The sequence below is a fragment of the Hipposideros armiger genome, unplaced genomic scaffold (genome assembly GCF_001890085.2).
Source record: "Hipposideros armiger isolate ML-2016 unplaced genomic scaffold, ASM189008v1 scaffold_282, whole genome shotgun sequence".
NCBI lineage: Eukaryota > Metazoa > Chordata > Mammalia > Chiroptera > Hipposideridae > Hipposideros > Hipposideros armiger.
The window spans coordinates 2,047,406-2,064,399 of NW_017731632.1; the positions used below are offsets into that span (position 1 = coordinate 2,047,406).

A 16,994-nucleotide genomic window follows, 5' to 3' on the forward strand; every position below is an offset into this window, starting at 1 on the left:
CCCGTCTCCATCACTGGGATGAGAATTCCCATCTCCATCTCTAGGAATAGGGTCCACATCTCCTTGGGTTACAAGTTTCCACATCTCTCTTGGGGTACCAGGGTTCACGTGTCCTTTGTTGGGATCACAGTGTGCATCTTTGTGGGGATCCGAGTCTCAGTTCCTTTGTGGGGACATGGTCACTGACTCGTTTAGCGGTAGGTAGTAAACAGATAGAGACATACAAGCTCGTGAGTGTGGACTCAAGCACCCATGTTCCCAGTCTGTCCATCGCAAGGGCCTGGGAGTGACTGCTCGCCCGCAGCCCCAGGGCCTGTGTGCACACATCACTGTCCACGCTGAGGAAGTGGGGTGCTTAGACATGTGGCTGACCCAGGGCTGGGCAGGAGGGGAACAGAAGCCAGAGCGCACACACGGGCGGAATGGTGCATCAGGAGGAGCAGGGACAGAGCGAATCAGATTATAAACCACAGAACAACAAAGAAGCCCTAAGTCCACACTGAGACCGACAAACAAGTACGGAAGGAACACGCATCCTCATGTGAGAACGCTGAGCTGGGAAACGTGGAAGGAAGTGGAAGGTCACCCTCCACGACACTCACAGCAGGGACACGTTACTCAGGAATGATTAGTGGGCACCTGTCCGTGGCAGGACTTGGCTGAGGAACGGAAGGTTCCTAAAGTCTCAGAGTTCCCCCAGCAAACATTCAGCCAGTGGGGCACAGGGTGGAGAAACGGAGACATCACTACTGAGTGACCAGGTGAAAACCAGATGGCTGACAGGTGTGCGTCCTGCTGAAAGGACACAGCTGAGTCTCAGTACCAGGAAATAGCAGGTGAGCCTGGACGGCACTTCCAGCACCGTCAGGACAGTAAGAAGCCAGGAAAGACAAGCCGGCACCTGAGTGCAGAGCCCGGCTGAGGGCCAGCCCAGACCAGCCCGGGAAACAGCCTTCTGCCCACTGACCTCCAGCCTTTGGACACAAGACCAGCCTGCGGCCCGGTCCTGCTGGGACCTGCACGCGGGCTCCACAGCGGCACCTCCTGTCCTCAGGCCCATGGGGGTGGGGGCGGTGCACAGGAGGCGCAGGGGCCCACTGTCACCAGCCACATGGTTGTGCCTGGAGGCCCCCGCGCAGCACCGGACACTGGACACTGACCACCATGTGGCACGCCCACCTGGACCTGAGGAGGAAAGTTGGCGCCAGGCTGCCCGTCCTGTGCCTTCCGTGATGCCCCTGCGTGCAGGCCCAGGGTGTCCCGGACCCAGCCCGTCTGGAGAGCGCAGCGGTGACGGCAAACCCCATTCCGCATGGTGGCCCACACCCACCTCTCACCTCTAGACGCCTTCTGTCCCCTCCCGCCCCTGCATCGGGCGTCTGGGTCCTACTGGTCCTGCTCCGCTGCTTCACTCAGCACGCCGCCCTTCACTCTGCGCCTTCCTTTTGTCCCTTGCTTTTTTTCCATTTTCTAGCACAGAAATGGCAGCTGTCATTTCATGTCACTTGTGTGTGATACACAGCCACGTAATTAAGTTCTTACTAAAATTTTTAGGTGAGTCCCATGAAGCCAACAGTAGAGAGTCAATCAGAACTATTAGTCAAGAAAGAATCTGGGGCTGGCCAAGTGGCTCAGTTGGTTAAGAGCACAAGCTCTGAGCAGCGAGGTCGCCGGTTCAATTCCCACACGGGCCAGTGAGCTGCCGCTGAGCTGCCAACAGGCGGCCGGATGGCGACTGAACTTGGAGCTGAGCTAGCTGTGCCCTCCACAACTAAGATTGAAGGACAACAACTTGGCTGTTCCCTTTCCCCAATTCCCCAATAAAATCTTTAAAAAAAAAAAAAGATTTTGAATTTATATGAATGATTGTACGTTAGTATGCTCTAATGCTCTCAGAAATTTCATTTTAAAGGGGATACAGGAGGTGAATTTTTCTATGACTACAATTTACTCACAAAATGTAATTCAAGGTAAATTTAACCAATTTGCATGCACCGAAGGAAGAGAAAACTCGAAGTTGCAGTTGCATTTACCTGTACATGGCAGCCTGGAGTCGTCTGCTACATCTTGATACCTGTAGAGACACGAGACGGGAGGCGTCACCCTCGAGTGCTGTCCACAGCCCATGCCCCCAGCTCAGTACACACGGCTGTTGGCCGACTTCTTAAAACCACCAAAAGAAAGACAGGAGATAATGAAAGCGAAGAGTCAGCATCGACCAGGAGGTCTCTGGCAGTTTAGTGTCACTGCGGCCCAAGGGCGGGTGAGCACAGGTGAGGGAAGAACACAGGTGAGGGGAGAGGGCGACTGGTGGGCCTACCAGGAGGCCGCAGAAAAAGCAGTGGGGACCCCGTGGCCTGCGGCCCCTGGAAAGACTCTGCAGCAGTCAGTCAGGGCCCTTACGTCACGGCCAAGGGCAAAGCTGTGCTGTGACCACAGTGGTTAAATACAACCCAGAACAACGGGCCAGGAACATGCTCCACCCCAGGTCACACCACATCCCACTCACAGCGTTCCTCCTCTCCAAGTTTTCCCACAACTGTATTTTTTATTAGCTAATATTTGAAGCTCATGCAACGTTTAGGAAGAAAGGGAGGGAGGGAGGGACTGATAGGCACGTACGGGGCAGTCCCAGGACAGCGAAGACAAAGGGAGCAGCAGGGCCCTCGAGCAGGCTGACCAGGGTTTCTACACGGCCACTGTCCGACACGGTGGCCACTGGGCACCCCCCTGCAGTCCGCCTGGTGTGACGGACGGTGTCGCAGTGAATTTCATCTTACTCAGTTCGGACTGTGGATGGTGAGCCATTGTCGACTCTTGTGTCGGGAAGGAAAGGACAGATGTCCAGGGCCTGCACACCAATGTGGAAGGCAGACAATAAACAGCCAAGGCCGTAAACTTGGAGGAAAGGGGGACAGGGTAGCTAGTGGGCGTTTCACAGACAAGATGACAAGGGAGCAATAATAGAATACTATGAACAACATCATGCCAGTAAGGTTGGAAATTTATGTGAAATTGATCAATTCCTGGAAAAATAACTCATCAAAATTGAGGCAAGCAGAAACAGAAAACCTAGAACACTCTACTCATATAACTATTAAGGAGGCAACTCAGTCGTCAGAAGTCTCAGGCCCAGTCTCAAGGGCGACTCCCGCAAACGTCCCAGGAGAGAAAAACCAACCCTCTCAGAGAAGCAAACACACCCTTTCCAACCTGACTCATGAAGATAACGTAACATTCCCACCGGACCAGATCTGGGATGGAACTCGCAAACACACCGAGCCATCTCACGGGCATGTATGAAAGGGGGACCGTGCTGGTCAAGCTCGATTTGCCCCTGGGCTGCAGGGGTTAACACGGAAATAAATGCAGTTGGGGGCAAAAGATAAAAAGAGACAAATGATAAGCTCTTCCCCACAATGCAAAGAAACTGTTTGACAAAATTCATTATCCATTCCTGATTTTTAAAAACGCAGCAAATTAAGAAGGAAATTTCTGTGACCTAAGAGGAGCGCTCTATTTAACAGATACACTGCCTGGTGGCTTCGTGCAGCAATGTTCAGAGCAGCGTCACTCAAGAGAGCCCCCAGAGGACACAGCCAGTGTCACCTGCAGTGAGGGTTCAGCAGGGGTCCTGTCCTTCACTTGGCCTCCGGAGGGGGCTTCCCCTAACTGAGGGTTATACTCAGTCTCGTCAGCACCTTCTCACTGAGTCTTAATTCATCACAATTTCCTAACTTGTAGACATTTAAGTAGACTTTTAAATGGGAAGATAAACGTTATAAACAGAACTTGGTCCCATACTGAGAACAGCTCACGCCCTGGTCCTGTCTCACGCAGCCTCCGAAGTGGGAAGATGATCAAAACTGACTGACCAGACACTGTCCTCATTAAAATAAACTCTGAAGACAACTCCATGCGTCCTGAGTAGGGCTTCTGGTGGCCACCTGTGTCAGAGCCACGTCCGTCCTGCTACCTCAGTCAAAGCTAACCAAGAAGGTTACATGCCACAGGCCAGCTGTGCACTGGATACAAACATCCAGGTAATTTTTCACTAGATATCTGTATAAAAAATTAATTTTATCAATAATGAAAAATGTGAAACAAAATCATGGGTCGTTTCAGACACTACCAGTCCTCATGCTGGTTTGGCAGTCTGTCCCCCGTCCCGGGAAGAGGCATGGGGCTCCTCCCCGCCTGTCACCTCAGCAGCCGACAACTGAGACCTGTCCTGCCAGAGGCCAGCTGGCTCCTGAGGACACGGCTGCTGACAGTTCCCTTCGTCAACTGAAAACTTTCCTGAATGCTAAGAGTGGCCCGCTATGCCCAGACATGAGTGGACAACGCAGTGTGGCTCTGTGGCAAGCTGCTTTCCATTCGGAGTCGAGCGTACCCGACAGGGTGGCTCCGTGACACGCTGCACGCTGGGCCTCCAGGGCGCCTCCTGGTGACAACAGCACCCATTCCTGCAGTTCAGGCCCCGGGAGCTGCACCGGTTCCCGGACCTCACCCACAAGCCTGTCCCTTTGCTGGTTTTGCTGTGTCCTTTTGCTGAAATAAACCATAGCTGTGACTGAAGAGAACCAGCATATCACACCCAGAAAAGCTCCCGCTGACCAAGTCCCTGTCCCCGCCCCCACTCCTGGAGCTGCACTCAGTGTCCTGGGCCTGCTGACCCCGGAGTCCCAGGCCTGCGGGTCTTCTACGGAGCCTGCCTGTGTCCCATCCTTCGCTTTGACTTGACCATGGAGCGTGACCGAGGCCTCGCCGCCCCCGACACTGACACCACTTGGCAGCCTTTCTGTCTCCCAGCCAAGGGCTCCCTGTGAGCCCTGCACTCACACAGTGCCAGCTCTCCAAGGGGACCCTGCTCCCTCTGCCCCAGGGGGTGAGATGGCAGTGTCCACACTCCCCTCCGCTGGTCTGCCTGGGCTCATACGGCCCCCACGCTGGGCATTGTCCTGCTGCCCAAGGGCTCTGACCCTTCCAGCAAGCCTCCTCACTCCAGAACCTTCCACACCTCTCTCCTGTGAGTGAAGAGAAACCGTCAGCAGCCCCCTCAATAGGACCCCCCGAGATGCTTTCACCCCCCCCTTTCTTCCATTCCCCAACTCCACAAAACTGCTCTTGACAAGACCTTGGTGATGAAGACATTACCAGCATCAACAATCTCCAAGGCGACGGGTCCCCCCACCCCCACTGGCCCCCCAGATCTGACTCCTGGGGGCCCTGGCAGCACTCTGCCTGGCTGGAGCCTTCCCAAGGGCACAGGTTGGCACTCCACTGCCTTTCGGACACAGCCAGGTCCCAGCGGCATTTGCACCACGTCAAGGCCCTGCCTCCCTGTGCACTCACCTCAGACCACCCCTAAGCCAGCCGCCTCGGCCGCATCTATGCAGTCACTCTGCTGTCTGGGATGCTCCCCATTTATTGGGCACCACTTCACCCCAAATCACCCACTGCTGTCCTTTACGTGCATGTACTGGGCTTGTTTTTCAGCCTAAAAGTAGCACGCACATTTATTAAACACGATTTGGACAGTAAAAGAGCACAGCGAGGTTCAACTCCACAGTGTAACCACTCACACGACCCAGTCCCCGAGGCTGTAGCCTGAGGGCTGGGACATGCGTGCACACCACACTCACGGGCACGCCACCCTCTTGGCTCTTAAACTAATGAACCACGAGGATGCCTCCCGACGTCAGCACTCAGCAACCAGGCTCCACATCGGCCACCACTGCTGTTGTCACATCCTTACCCAGAGACAAGCACAAGTCAGCTGACCAGGCCCCTCCTGAAAGCGCCTCCTTGGGGACTGCCCCACCTGCAGCACGACCAGCTAAGCCGCTGCCCAGGGACCCCCCCCCCAGGGGAGCAGGCCCACACCCAGGGGTCGCACTTTCTTTTGTTAACTATGTCTTACAGAATCTTAACAGTTTTCTACTTATTTTTGAACGAGTTTCACAAAGTTGCGTTTCCCTAGAAGATGCTTCATCAAGTTTGTTGGCACAGACTCGCTCACAGTGTTGGGTAACCTTTATTAAACAGGTTTACTGAGGGACAGATGACAAATGCACACATTTTAAGGGGACCGTGTGGGAGCTCTGGCATTCTCCCGGGAACCCGCCACCACGAATGAGCCGAGGCCCCAGGACCCCGTCTGCACCAGCCAGCAGGGAGTGGCCCACTGGGACAGTGTGTAGATGGGGTCCCACCACTCGTGCAGGTGAGGCCCGCCCCTGCTGCTGCATGTGGGAACAGCTCATTCTGCTTACTCTGAGCAATGTCCGCTGCGACTGCGACGTCCCCTCCCCAGCAGATGGCCATCGGGAATAACCGGCCACGTCTCTGTGCGGACAACACACACAGGGCGCTCACAGGTGGCCGCGCAACCTGCCCCAGCCCAGGCCACGGCCGGGCCCCTCCTGCCTCCCCACACCGTCCTTGCCCCAAGCCTGTCCCCTCTCCCCATAAGGCCACACGCTCCGCCGGCCACTCTGTCCGGTCCTGTCCACCTGTGGGGCCCAGGACACAGCGGGACTCAATAGACACGAGGTCTGCACGCGCTGTCTGGAAGGACAGACGCCGCCGGGCTCGGCACACGGGCCAGACATTAGCAAGGATTCGTCACCACCTCATTGAGACAGCAGGTCCATGTCGCGAACGTTCCTGCCCAGGACACTGAAATCAGGTCAAGATGACAAGAAGAAAGGAAACTTGACGTGTATCCCTATATGGCTACAGGTCACCATGTAGGCTTTTAAAAATAACAGCAGTAAAGAACTACCGTAAAAATGATTCAAATTTAGATTCTCAAAAGGGCTCACGACTCCAGCGAGGCCCCTGCTCCACGCGCCCTGACGAGGCCCCCCAGGCTCCCCGCGGCGCCCCGCGCCGGGCCGAGCGCTTTGGGGGCTGCGAGCTGCACGGTGGACAGGCGCCATCTCCCCCGCGGGGTCAGTCGCGTCCTTGCGGCTCTCGTACGCGCGCAGACACGCGGGGTGACCGCACACGCCGCCCCGCTTCCTCCGCACGGTCCTCCCACTGCGCACGCGCCACGTGGGTGCCCGCGTCGCAAGGTCGCCCTGGGTTACAGCCACGCCAGCTCCTCGCGCAGCTCGGGACGGCAGCCCGCACGCCCGCCCCGCGCCGAAGGCTCGACGCCCCAGCGCTGCAGCGGCCCACGAGGCCCCGGCCACCTCACGCGCTGCGGCTATGGGGGACCCCCCCCCCGAGTTCCAGAACATTCCAGGGCACTGCTGCTCGTGGCCCTGCCCACTGTGCTCTCCGCAGAACATCGCTCTCAGAGGGCCCACGGCCCCGCCCTCGTGCCTTTCCTCCAGCGTCGCTGTCCCCTCCTCAGCGGCGCCTTCAGAGACACACACCCCCCTTTGTTTAAAGCCACGTGCGTGCGCACGCGCACTGGGGCTCGTGCTCGCGATTTATTATACTTACCTCGTTCCTGCCCTCTGCCACCTACTACGTCAGCCATGTGACTGGCCACGTTCAAAATTCAACAGAACGGCTATAGGATGACGTTGAGAAAATCTTTCCAGAGTAGAAAAGGACAGGAAATTTGAGAGAAAGGGTACAACATCCAACTAACAGGTGTTAGAAAAAACAGATAACTGACAGGACCTTTCCAACGCCCGTTGACACTGTCTTAGGCCAGGTACCAGCACGTGGGTGCTCACTACGTCCTCCTCCTCACTGGTCTGGAGGCAATACTCCAAGATCTGGAAGAATTATTTGAGTATTTCCCCAGCTGGAGGAATCACTGGACAGCAAGGGCCCCGACTGCTAGCACAGAGCGCCGAACGCCCCCATCAAACCAGAGTCTCAAGACATCAGGGTACAAGAAAGGACCCTAAAAGCTCTGGGGGACTGAGTCCCACCATCAGACGGGAATCAGACTTTTCATTAGCAAAACTGAATTCCGCAAGTCAAAGAAGCAAGTCTTTCAAAGTTCTAAGGAAAAGTGCCTTTAACATAGAAATCCATATCCAGCCAAACTATTAACCAAGTGTGATGGAAGCCACCGCATGTTCAGGTCTCATGAAATGTGCTCTCATTCACAAGCTGCCTCTGGGGCACATTTCATGCGCCTGTGTGCTCATGTTGTCACAGACCCGTCTGCTGCTCAGCTCCCACGCTTGCTGGGGGCGCGACACAGCAGACTCCTCAGCAAGGACGGGTGAGCCTGTTAAAGAAAGCACATCCAGGGAGCAGAGAGGGATGGGTGGGGAGACGAGGAGGCCACAGGCTCAACACGACCCTTGAGAATTTGGAACAAGAGACAGCAACGTCAGGCAATGTAAGGAAAAAGGGAAGGTGACATTAGCTCCAGTTGTGAAACGGACAGCATTTAGTCACACTGGCCTTCAACGCTCAGATTCAACCTTTGGAGAAGCGTGAAAACACACAGTGAAAGGGGCTGTCGGACCTCAAGATTCTACTAGCAGGGGGCCAGGGGCAGACACACGCTCCTTCGTGAAAAAGGTTGACTCGAGGCAACCAAGAGCCAGTGGGGTCACCCTGCGCTTGGGACGCACTGGGTTTCAGAGCTGCACTGTACCCCAGGCTTCCCTCCCCTTTCCCTTTTGGGGACGAATAGTGGCACCTGCTGTCCCCTGCCTGTGCTGCTGTGGGGGAGCTGGGAAGGTGACCTCTCTCTCTAGGTTCACAGGTGCCCAGGAGTGGTTCTCACGGATCACACCACCCAGGGGAAGAGAGGCTGGACTCTGAAGGTGATGTGGTTCAGGTGATATTTGGGACTTTGAGCTGATGCTACGGCGGAATGACACCCTGCGGACCCTTGGAAGGGGGGCATGTGTGTTGGGGATATGCCAGAAGGCAGGCTTCTGAGACGGCCCATGGTTCCGGGCCCTGGTGCACACACACACGCCTCCTCACCCTTGTTAACCTGGCCACGGCCGCAAAGGGGCTTTTGAAGATGTAACTGAGGTCCCAAGGCAGTGGACCTTAAAACAGGGTGAGTAGCTCGTGGCCGGACCAAATCGCGTGGTCTTTAAAAGTGGAGTTTTCTCTTGGTGGCAGCACAAGAGTAGGTCCAAGGGATGAGTCCTGATGGCCTGGCAGAAACCAACATGCTAGGATGACTGCCCACAGCCATGGGACAAAGAACCGAGCGCAGTCCTCAGCAAATGGAGCCTACTGACGGCTGGTGAGCTCAGAACGGGACCGGCGTCCCAGACAAGAGCCGCAGCTCGGCGGACTTGCCACTTCAGTTTCTGAGGCCCTGAGAAGAGGAGCCAGTCACACGGTGCTGGCCTTCTGACGCCGGAGCTGTGACTAATGAGCCACCAAGTTTGCGGCAATTTGTTAGGCAGCCGTAGGAAACGAATACAACAGTATTTAGAAGAATGGCAGTTATAGTAGAAGGAAGAGACAGCTTCCCCGGCATGGAAAACAGTGGCCACTGACTCTGGAAACACTTTCACTAGGCAACTACTCTCCCAATCCTAGACACCAAAGGCGGGTTGACAATCTAGTGGCAGAAGCTGGAGCCCCTTGGTGTAGACCAAAAGTCATGTGTGCAAGGCCTCACTCCCATCTCCAAACATGGGGCCTGCGGGAGGCGATTCGGTGTAGATTCCTGAGGGTGGGCTCCGGGACGAGCCCTTGTCAGGAGAGACAGCAGACAGCTTCCTCTCCATCTCCTGTGTGAGCACACAGCGAGAAGGCGGCCGTGTGCAGGCCAGGACACAGGTCTTCACCAGGAACCAAACCAACTGGCACCTTGATCTTGGACTTCAGCCTCCAGGAGTGTGAGAAACAAAGAAATGCCTGCTGTTTAACCCACCCGTCTATGCCGTTTGTCATGGCGGCTGAGCTGAAGGAGCCTTCTTCACCAGCCTGCCTTCAATGAAAGGTCAGGGGCCATGAGCCCCTCTGGCCGCTCCCATCTCTATGGGAAGAAAGGCAGTTACTTTATTTGACAGCAAAAGTATTTCCATTAACCCTTTCAAACGCTTTACACCCACTAAGCCTTTTATGAAAGCATCAAAGCTGACTGGGTGGGTCTCGCCCCTGCGTGTGCCTGTGAGAAACCAGAGACGGCCCGCGAACACTTCTGCATCAGAAACGGAGCAGAGGGACGATCGATGGCTTTGCCTCTTGTGAGAAAAAGTGTAACTCTCCAGGACAAAGGCACCACTCCCCTGGGCACCTGTGCTGGACTCCAGGTCTCTCCTGACCGCCTTCGCTCCCTGGCAGATTCGATCCAGCCCACAGAGCCCTGGAAACTGGGGCTCCACAGGTGTGACCAGCAGCACTGACTCAAATAACGCCAAAACCCAACGGCAAAACCCTCTAAAGCTCTCTCCCAAACCCTGAGCCTGGGCCAGCCTCTCCCTCACTCCCTTCAGTCACACAGGTGGACAACACCGTAGGTGAAGAATCAGAAACATCCAGACAGGTGAGCTGGAAACGTCAACGCCAAGGGGGAAAGTGGGGAAGCGGAAATGAAAAGACACTGAGGGGGCGTGTCCCCCGGTGCCATGCTGGGAACCCGCCTGCATCTGGGAAAGGGAAAAACGCCATGGAAAACTTTTCCTGAGACAACTGGGCAGGGCTGAAAACAGACAGGATATTAGCTATCGTGTGAAATATGTACCCACGCTAAGGGGTGACAGTGATACTGCAGTTGTGTGGAGACCATCCTATCCCTATGACCAGTTTGCTCTGAATTGCCTAAGGAACGTGGCAGGTTGTCTGCAGCCACTTTCAGATGATTCAACAATACATACGTATTTAGAAAAAGAGATGAAGTAAATAAGGTAAAACAAATAATTACTGGGTGGCAGTGGGGGTACCAGGATGCTCATGTATCATTCTTTCTGTTTTTCTCCACTGTGTTTCTTTCCCAAACAAAATCTGTGTAAAATAAAATGGAATCACTTGAAATATAAAGAGGAAAGGCGAGCCCTTCTCCGCTGCTCACTTCCTAGCTGGGCCGTGTCTTCTCACCAGGCAAATGCGTGACCACAGCCGTCCTCGGAGGCTTTGAGGATCAGTTAACCGAGTGAACGGACACGGCACCTTCGGAACAGGCCAGGGGAGGCGTCAATAAGATCGCTTTCCGGTAGCCTTTGCTGAGCACCTACCGCGGCCAGGCCCCCCGAGGGTCAGGAGCTGCAGCAGCTGGGGCCACAGGACCCACGGGTGAGCAGGGCTTCGAGGTCTGCGGGCAGCTTCCTACTGTTTGCATATTTCTTGCTAAACAGCTGAGATCTGCTGTTAATGTAGCAAAGTCCAACAGATATTGACGTTTTTGCAAAAAACTCCAATTAAGCTCCACTCTCTAAATTCACCGAGATATTAGACGTTCTCTTCAAAAAAGCAGTCAAACTCACAATCGGTTCTTAAGAACTAGATTTCCTAGTGAGTTTTAGTTCTCATCAGTGAAAGTTTTGCCTAATTCAGTGAGCAGTCCTGAAAATGCATCTGAACAAAGCTCACAGCTCGACCCTTTCCTCACACGATTAGTGTTTCAGTCGTGTTCTGTCGTCTTGTCCTTCATATAATTCAGTTCTGTGGGGAGAAACTTGACAGATCAGAAAACACAGCCTTGTTATTTTGAAAGGCCTCACTTTTCAAAATTTAATAATAAACTATCACCTTGTAGAACTGAAGAGTAATTGTTCCATTTTTTGAAGCATTTTTGCAATAGTAACAGCAAATATCAGAAGGATAATAAAAAACTGTTCCCAAGTCTCAACATATTTCAATAGTAAAAGGAAATTACACTCTCAACTTCAAATTCGATTCTGACCGTTAAGCAAAGAAAGCTCAAGTGAAATAACAAATCCTGCCATTTGATAGACTAAAGAGTAACAGTACAGACCAAAAAAACCTTACTTTATAATCTAAACCGGACAAGCCACATAGGTACTTCCGAGCACTGGAGGGGCCCAGCCTCACTCACACTGGCAGGCCGGCCCAGAGACAGGGGCCCCTGGGTGGGGCATCTGGGGCAGTCCTCCAGAGCGGCCCCCCATGTGGGCCTGGAGGGGTGCCCGTCGGAGCCCTGTGCTACAGCCTCAGGCCAGGATCCCAGAGGCGAGCCATGGCGTCCAGGCTCAGGAGGCCCCGAGCACGGCGGCCCCCACACACAGGCCCTGGGAGCATCACTGCTTTCAAAGTCAAAGATCCAAAACGTTTCAGGATCTCACATCTCTCAGAAACTTCTCACAAAGCTCAGTTTATAATTTCTGGCGCAAGTCACTGGCGGGAATAAAACGATGCTGGGAAAACAGCTAACATCATGGCGCTTGAAGGCATCAAAGAAATCTCCTCACCGACACACACCTGATTTAACGTGTGGGGGGTCTTGTGGTTTGCTACAGGTTAATGCGTAAAAGTCTTTCCTATTTGCAATTTGTCTTCCCTCACAGGGAAGCTCAAGTACCATAATAGTGTCAGTCACTATGGTGACACTGGAGGAACCTACACAACTAAAGAGACAGCTGAACTGCTGCGGCCTCAGATGTCACCCTCTACTCCACGTCTAATTCTGTTACTTTACCAATGGGGGCTTCTCAGGTACAGGCCTCCTGCCAGCTGAAGGCGTTCAGATGGCCCCAGCGACCCACACCCCGTCCCAGTACACGCGGCTTAGTTCCTCCCTGCAAGTGTGGGCTGGGCCCAGTGACTCGGTTCTCACAGAATACGGCCAAAGCGGTGAATGTCACTGCCAAGGTGAGGTCATGAAGGCCGGCCACTCTCTCTCCCACCCTGTCGCAGGCCCGTCTGAGCTGCCCCACGTGGAAAGGAGCTGACTTCTCATGGGTGAGCCTGGAAGCTGCCTTCAGATGAGACCCAGGCCCGCGGGCACGCTGGCTACAGCCTGTGGGACCCAAGCCAGACGACCTAGCCAAACCCCACAGAAACTGCGATAATAACATGTCTTTTCAAGGCACAAAGTTTTGGGGAAAGTTGTTGGATGGCATTATATAAATAATACAACCACCCAGCACTATCACACCTTTAAAAATCCAAAAATGGGAAAATAAAGCGCCTCACCAAACTGAATGCCCCATTTTGCGAGTCTTTTCCAAAATTTCACAAAGCAAATTAAGTTTTAAGAAAGTAAAGTGTATGTTTAAAAAAAGATCAGCAGTAAGCAAGCAGTCAATAAGAAGTGCGGTTATGTTTGGCAAATAAAAGTTTCTAGACTGGACTATGCAGGGTCTCCACCCGGTTAGGGCTCGGTCCTATGAAATGTTAATCTGAAACTCTAAAGTGGCTTTCTCGTGAGTCACCCAGTGAGGCTGTGGCACAACATGAAACACCGAACTGATTAGTTCAGGTATCTCTCTGGGGGCCTATGTAGCTCAGAGTTTTAGATTTACACCTTAGCCCATGCCTCACGTCTGGGTATGTTTGCGAGCCTGCCGCGGGTTCTAAAGTATTCCTGCCTTTCATGTATTTGGTCACGCACTCGCTCATTCATCCAGGGTGTGCGCTGCTTGCTGACCTCACGCCAGGCAGCCCGTTCCCGGAGCTGAGCTGGGCACGGCCCCTGCCCTCCTGGGCTTTGCACCCTCTCGGAGGACCAACAGCACCTTCCTGGACACACCTGGAGCCCTGCCCCAGTCACAGAGCAGCACACACCACACCTTCCTTTTTCATAGCCGCTGCTGAATGGAGGAAACCAGGCAAGCTCTAGACACAAGTCTGACTTAAAGGTTTCGGAGAGCAAAGGCCCCATCCCAAGGTCCTTTGGTACGTCCCCCTCCTGAGTCAGTCGCTCACCTGACTTGCAGCCTCGCCTGCCCCAACTTTCCTGCACGGACCCAACCCCGCCTAGCGCCCCCTGGCCACTGAAAACACCCCCTCCCCCGACTCAGGATGGAGGGTGCATCTGTGGGGCTTTGAGAACGGGGCTTGTCTGGTGACACCACCAGAGGGAGAGGCGGGCAGGGGCACACACTGCCCACAGGGCTGAGGAAAGGACCACAGCCCTGGAACAGCGGCTGGAAGAACAGGGTAGGGGACAGCTTTCTGGGGCTGGGGAGTGGGCACAGTGCTGGCCCGGGAGCCAGAGCGGACTAGGAGCCCCCCTTGAATCCCGAGAGCCAGTAGGATGGGCCCCAGCCCTGCCTCACATCTGCCCGCAGGTCCCAGCCAGGTGGCATCTGCTGAAGGTCAGGTCTGTGGGGCTGGCGTTGGTGCTACGATGTCAGGGAAGGGGGTTTGCACCGTGGGGCCCAGGTGCCAGGATCCCTGATGGTCCAGAGCCTTCCCAGCGGGGGGTCCAGGGAGTGCGCTGAGGAGAGGAGATTCGGGACACCTCTGGGCCCTGCCCCAGGGGCCCAGCACCCTCAGGGTCTACTCGAGGCCTGGGGGCTTCTCAGGGACACGGTCAGGAGTCCTGGCCCCCCTGGAGCCTGGCACATGGAACGAGCCCTGTCCCGTGGCAGCGCGAGGGTCCCGGCCCCCTGGGGAGCAGCCGTCTCAGGGTCCAGCCTTCCCAGCGGACCCCGGGTCCTGGCTCTCCTTGGTGACCCTCCCAGTGCCCCAGACCTCCCTGGCTCCTGCCCTGTCCTGGGGTCTGAGCCTCCTCAGTGACAGGACTCAGAGTCTGACCAGTCTTGGGGTCCCAGTCCTCCTTGGTGACCTGTACTGGTTTGGGACCCTCCTCCGCGACCCATCCCAGGATCGGACGCTCCTCAGTGACCTGCCTCAGGGTCCAGCGCTTCTGGTCCCTGCCTGGTGGACACCCGGGTCAGGGCCTCCCCGGCGGCCCGTCCTGGGGTCCGGTACCCACTGGTCCCTCCTCGGTGACCCGTCATGGGGGTCCGGCCCTCCCTGGTGACCCGTTCCGGGGTCCCGGCCCTCCCCGGTGGCCCGTCCCGGGGCCCCGGCCCTCCTGGGGCCTGCCGAGTGGTGTCGGAGCTCCACAGGCCGAGCCGACGAGAGGCGCAGGGAAATGGGCCGGGGTTCGGAGCCTCCCGGGCCCGGATACGGGCCGAGGCCGCGGCCTGAGAAGCGGGCGCCGCGGGCCAGGCCGGGCGGGGCGCGGACTCACTGACCTGCCGTCTCGGCTGCGGACGAGCGGGGCGCACGCGGGGGCAGCGCCGGGAGGGGGAGGGGGCGCTGCTCCCTCCGGGTCCCCCCCAAGAGCAGGAGAAAAAAACCCGTCCGGAGTTTAAAACAAAGAGGCGGAAATGCCCGAGCGGAGCCGAGCCCGAGTCGGGGGCGCCGCGCTTGGAGCATGCGCGTTGCGTGGCCCGGCTCCCACCCCGCAGCTGAGCCGGGGGCGGGGCCTAGCGGGGGCGGGGCGGGGCGTGGTCAGAGGGCGCAGGCGCGTTCGGCAGAAGTCGACCTAGGTACCTGGAAAGAGGAGGGTCCTAGGGGTGGGGCCTGGGGCGGGGACATGATCGGAGGGTGTGGGTGGGGACGGCAGGGGGCGTCGGGTCCCGGCTCTGCAGAGGGACAGGGCTGGGCGCGTGTATCCCGCAAGGGGTCGGTCGGGGTGGCCAAGCTCCAGAGCAGGCATTGTGGAGGCGGGGCCTGGCGGAGGCGGGGTCTTTCCGGGGCCGGGCCCGGAGGAGGCGGGGCTGGGGGGTCGCCGCGCCAGCCGCCGAGGGCCTGCGGACCCCAGACTCTACAGACTGCTGTCGCTGAGCCATGCTCCTGGACCAGGGTTTCCTCCGGCGGAGACGATGTCCTTCTCACATTCCTGTCCTTCTGGGAACTAGCGCCGAGCGCCCTGTGCACTGGGGAGGGGCCCTGTGGACAGACAGGAGCCCTGCCTCAGGGATCCCGGACAAGTGGCAGCGGGGCTGACCCCCACAACTCTTCTGTGTGTCCACCTTTGCCCAGGCCCCGTCCTGGAGCTGTAAGCAGTGACCTTGACATCCACACCCTCATGGGGGTTGGCGGGGGAAGGCAATAACAGAGGGAAACGTAAAAATGGTGTCATGTAGGAAACAAGTTGGGTGGGGAGCCAGCGGTTGTCGGGATTCAGTCCCAGTTGGGTGGGTGGGAACGGAAGGAGACAGAGGGAGCCCTGCAAATATCTCTAACAAAAGACTGCAATACTGAGACTCTGAAAGCTACAAAACATTGTTGAAATTGAAGAAGACCTAAGTAAATGGAAAGACATCATCTTGATGGATTGCAGACAATATTGTTAAGATATTACTATTCCCCAAGTTGATCAACAAATTCAACACAATCTATATTAAAACCCAGTGGTTTCTCTGCAGAAATTGCCAAGCTGATCCTAAAATTCATATGAAATTCACGGACCCAGAGCAGCCAAGACAATCTTGATAAAGAAGAACAAAGTTGGAGGACTCCCATGTTCTGATTTTAGAAATTATTACAAAGCTACAGTAATCAAGATAATGTGGTGCTGACACAATGATAGACATATAAATTAATGGATTAGACTTGAGCGTCCAAAAATAAACCCTCACATTTATGATCAATTGATTTTCAAGAAGGGTGCTAAGACAATTCAATAGAGAAAGAAGTCTATTCAACAAACAGTGCCGGGAAAACTGAATACAAAAGAATGAAATTGGACTCTTAATAGACACCTACAAAAACTAACTCAAATGGATCAAAGGCCTAAATGTAAGAGTTCAAGCTATTAAACTCTTCAAAGAAAATATGAGCATAAACCTTTTTGACCGTGGATTAGGCAGTGGGTACAATGTTTCTTTTTGGGTGATGCAATGTTTTAGAATTCATCATAGAACTGGTTACACATATTTGTTAATATAATTAAATCTATTGAATTGTACACATTAAATGGGTGAATTGTATGACATGAGAATTATATCTCAATATAGCTGTTAATTAAAAAAGAGAATTACAGGCTGGCTGAGTGGATTAGTTGGTTAAGAGCTTACTCAAGGGCTGGCAGAGTGGCTCATTGGTTAAGAGTTGGCTTGGGAGCTCAATCTCTTAGCAAGAGGGCTGCAGATTCGAATCTCACATGGGCCAGTGACGCTGCGCCC

The 16,994-nt window shown here is 55.1% G+C and overlaps 1 protein-coding gene across 3 annotated transcripts in view; it reads right to left on the reverse strand.

The window, feature by feature from the left end:
• PCGF3 (polycomb group ring finger 3) overlaps window positions 1-15,247 on the reverse strand; it is a 48,381-nt gene extending 33,134 nt beyond the window's left edge. Inside the window, exons 1-3 of one of the 3 annotated variants that reach the window (XM_019658054.1) lie at window positions 15,057-15,247; window positions 2,034-2,074; window positions 1,338-1,470 (exon numbers count right to left, since the gene is read on the reverse strand). The gene's annotated coding sequence lies outside the window, so the exon portion shown is untranslated. Of the gene's footprint in view, window positions 1-1,330; window positions 1,471-2,033; window positions 2,075-15,056 lie in introns of all 3 variants that reach the window. The other 2 variants (XM_019658055.1, XM_019658056.1) reach the window with 2 other exon arrangements.
• Window positions 15,248-16,994: the final 1,747 nt, after the last annotated feature.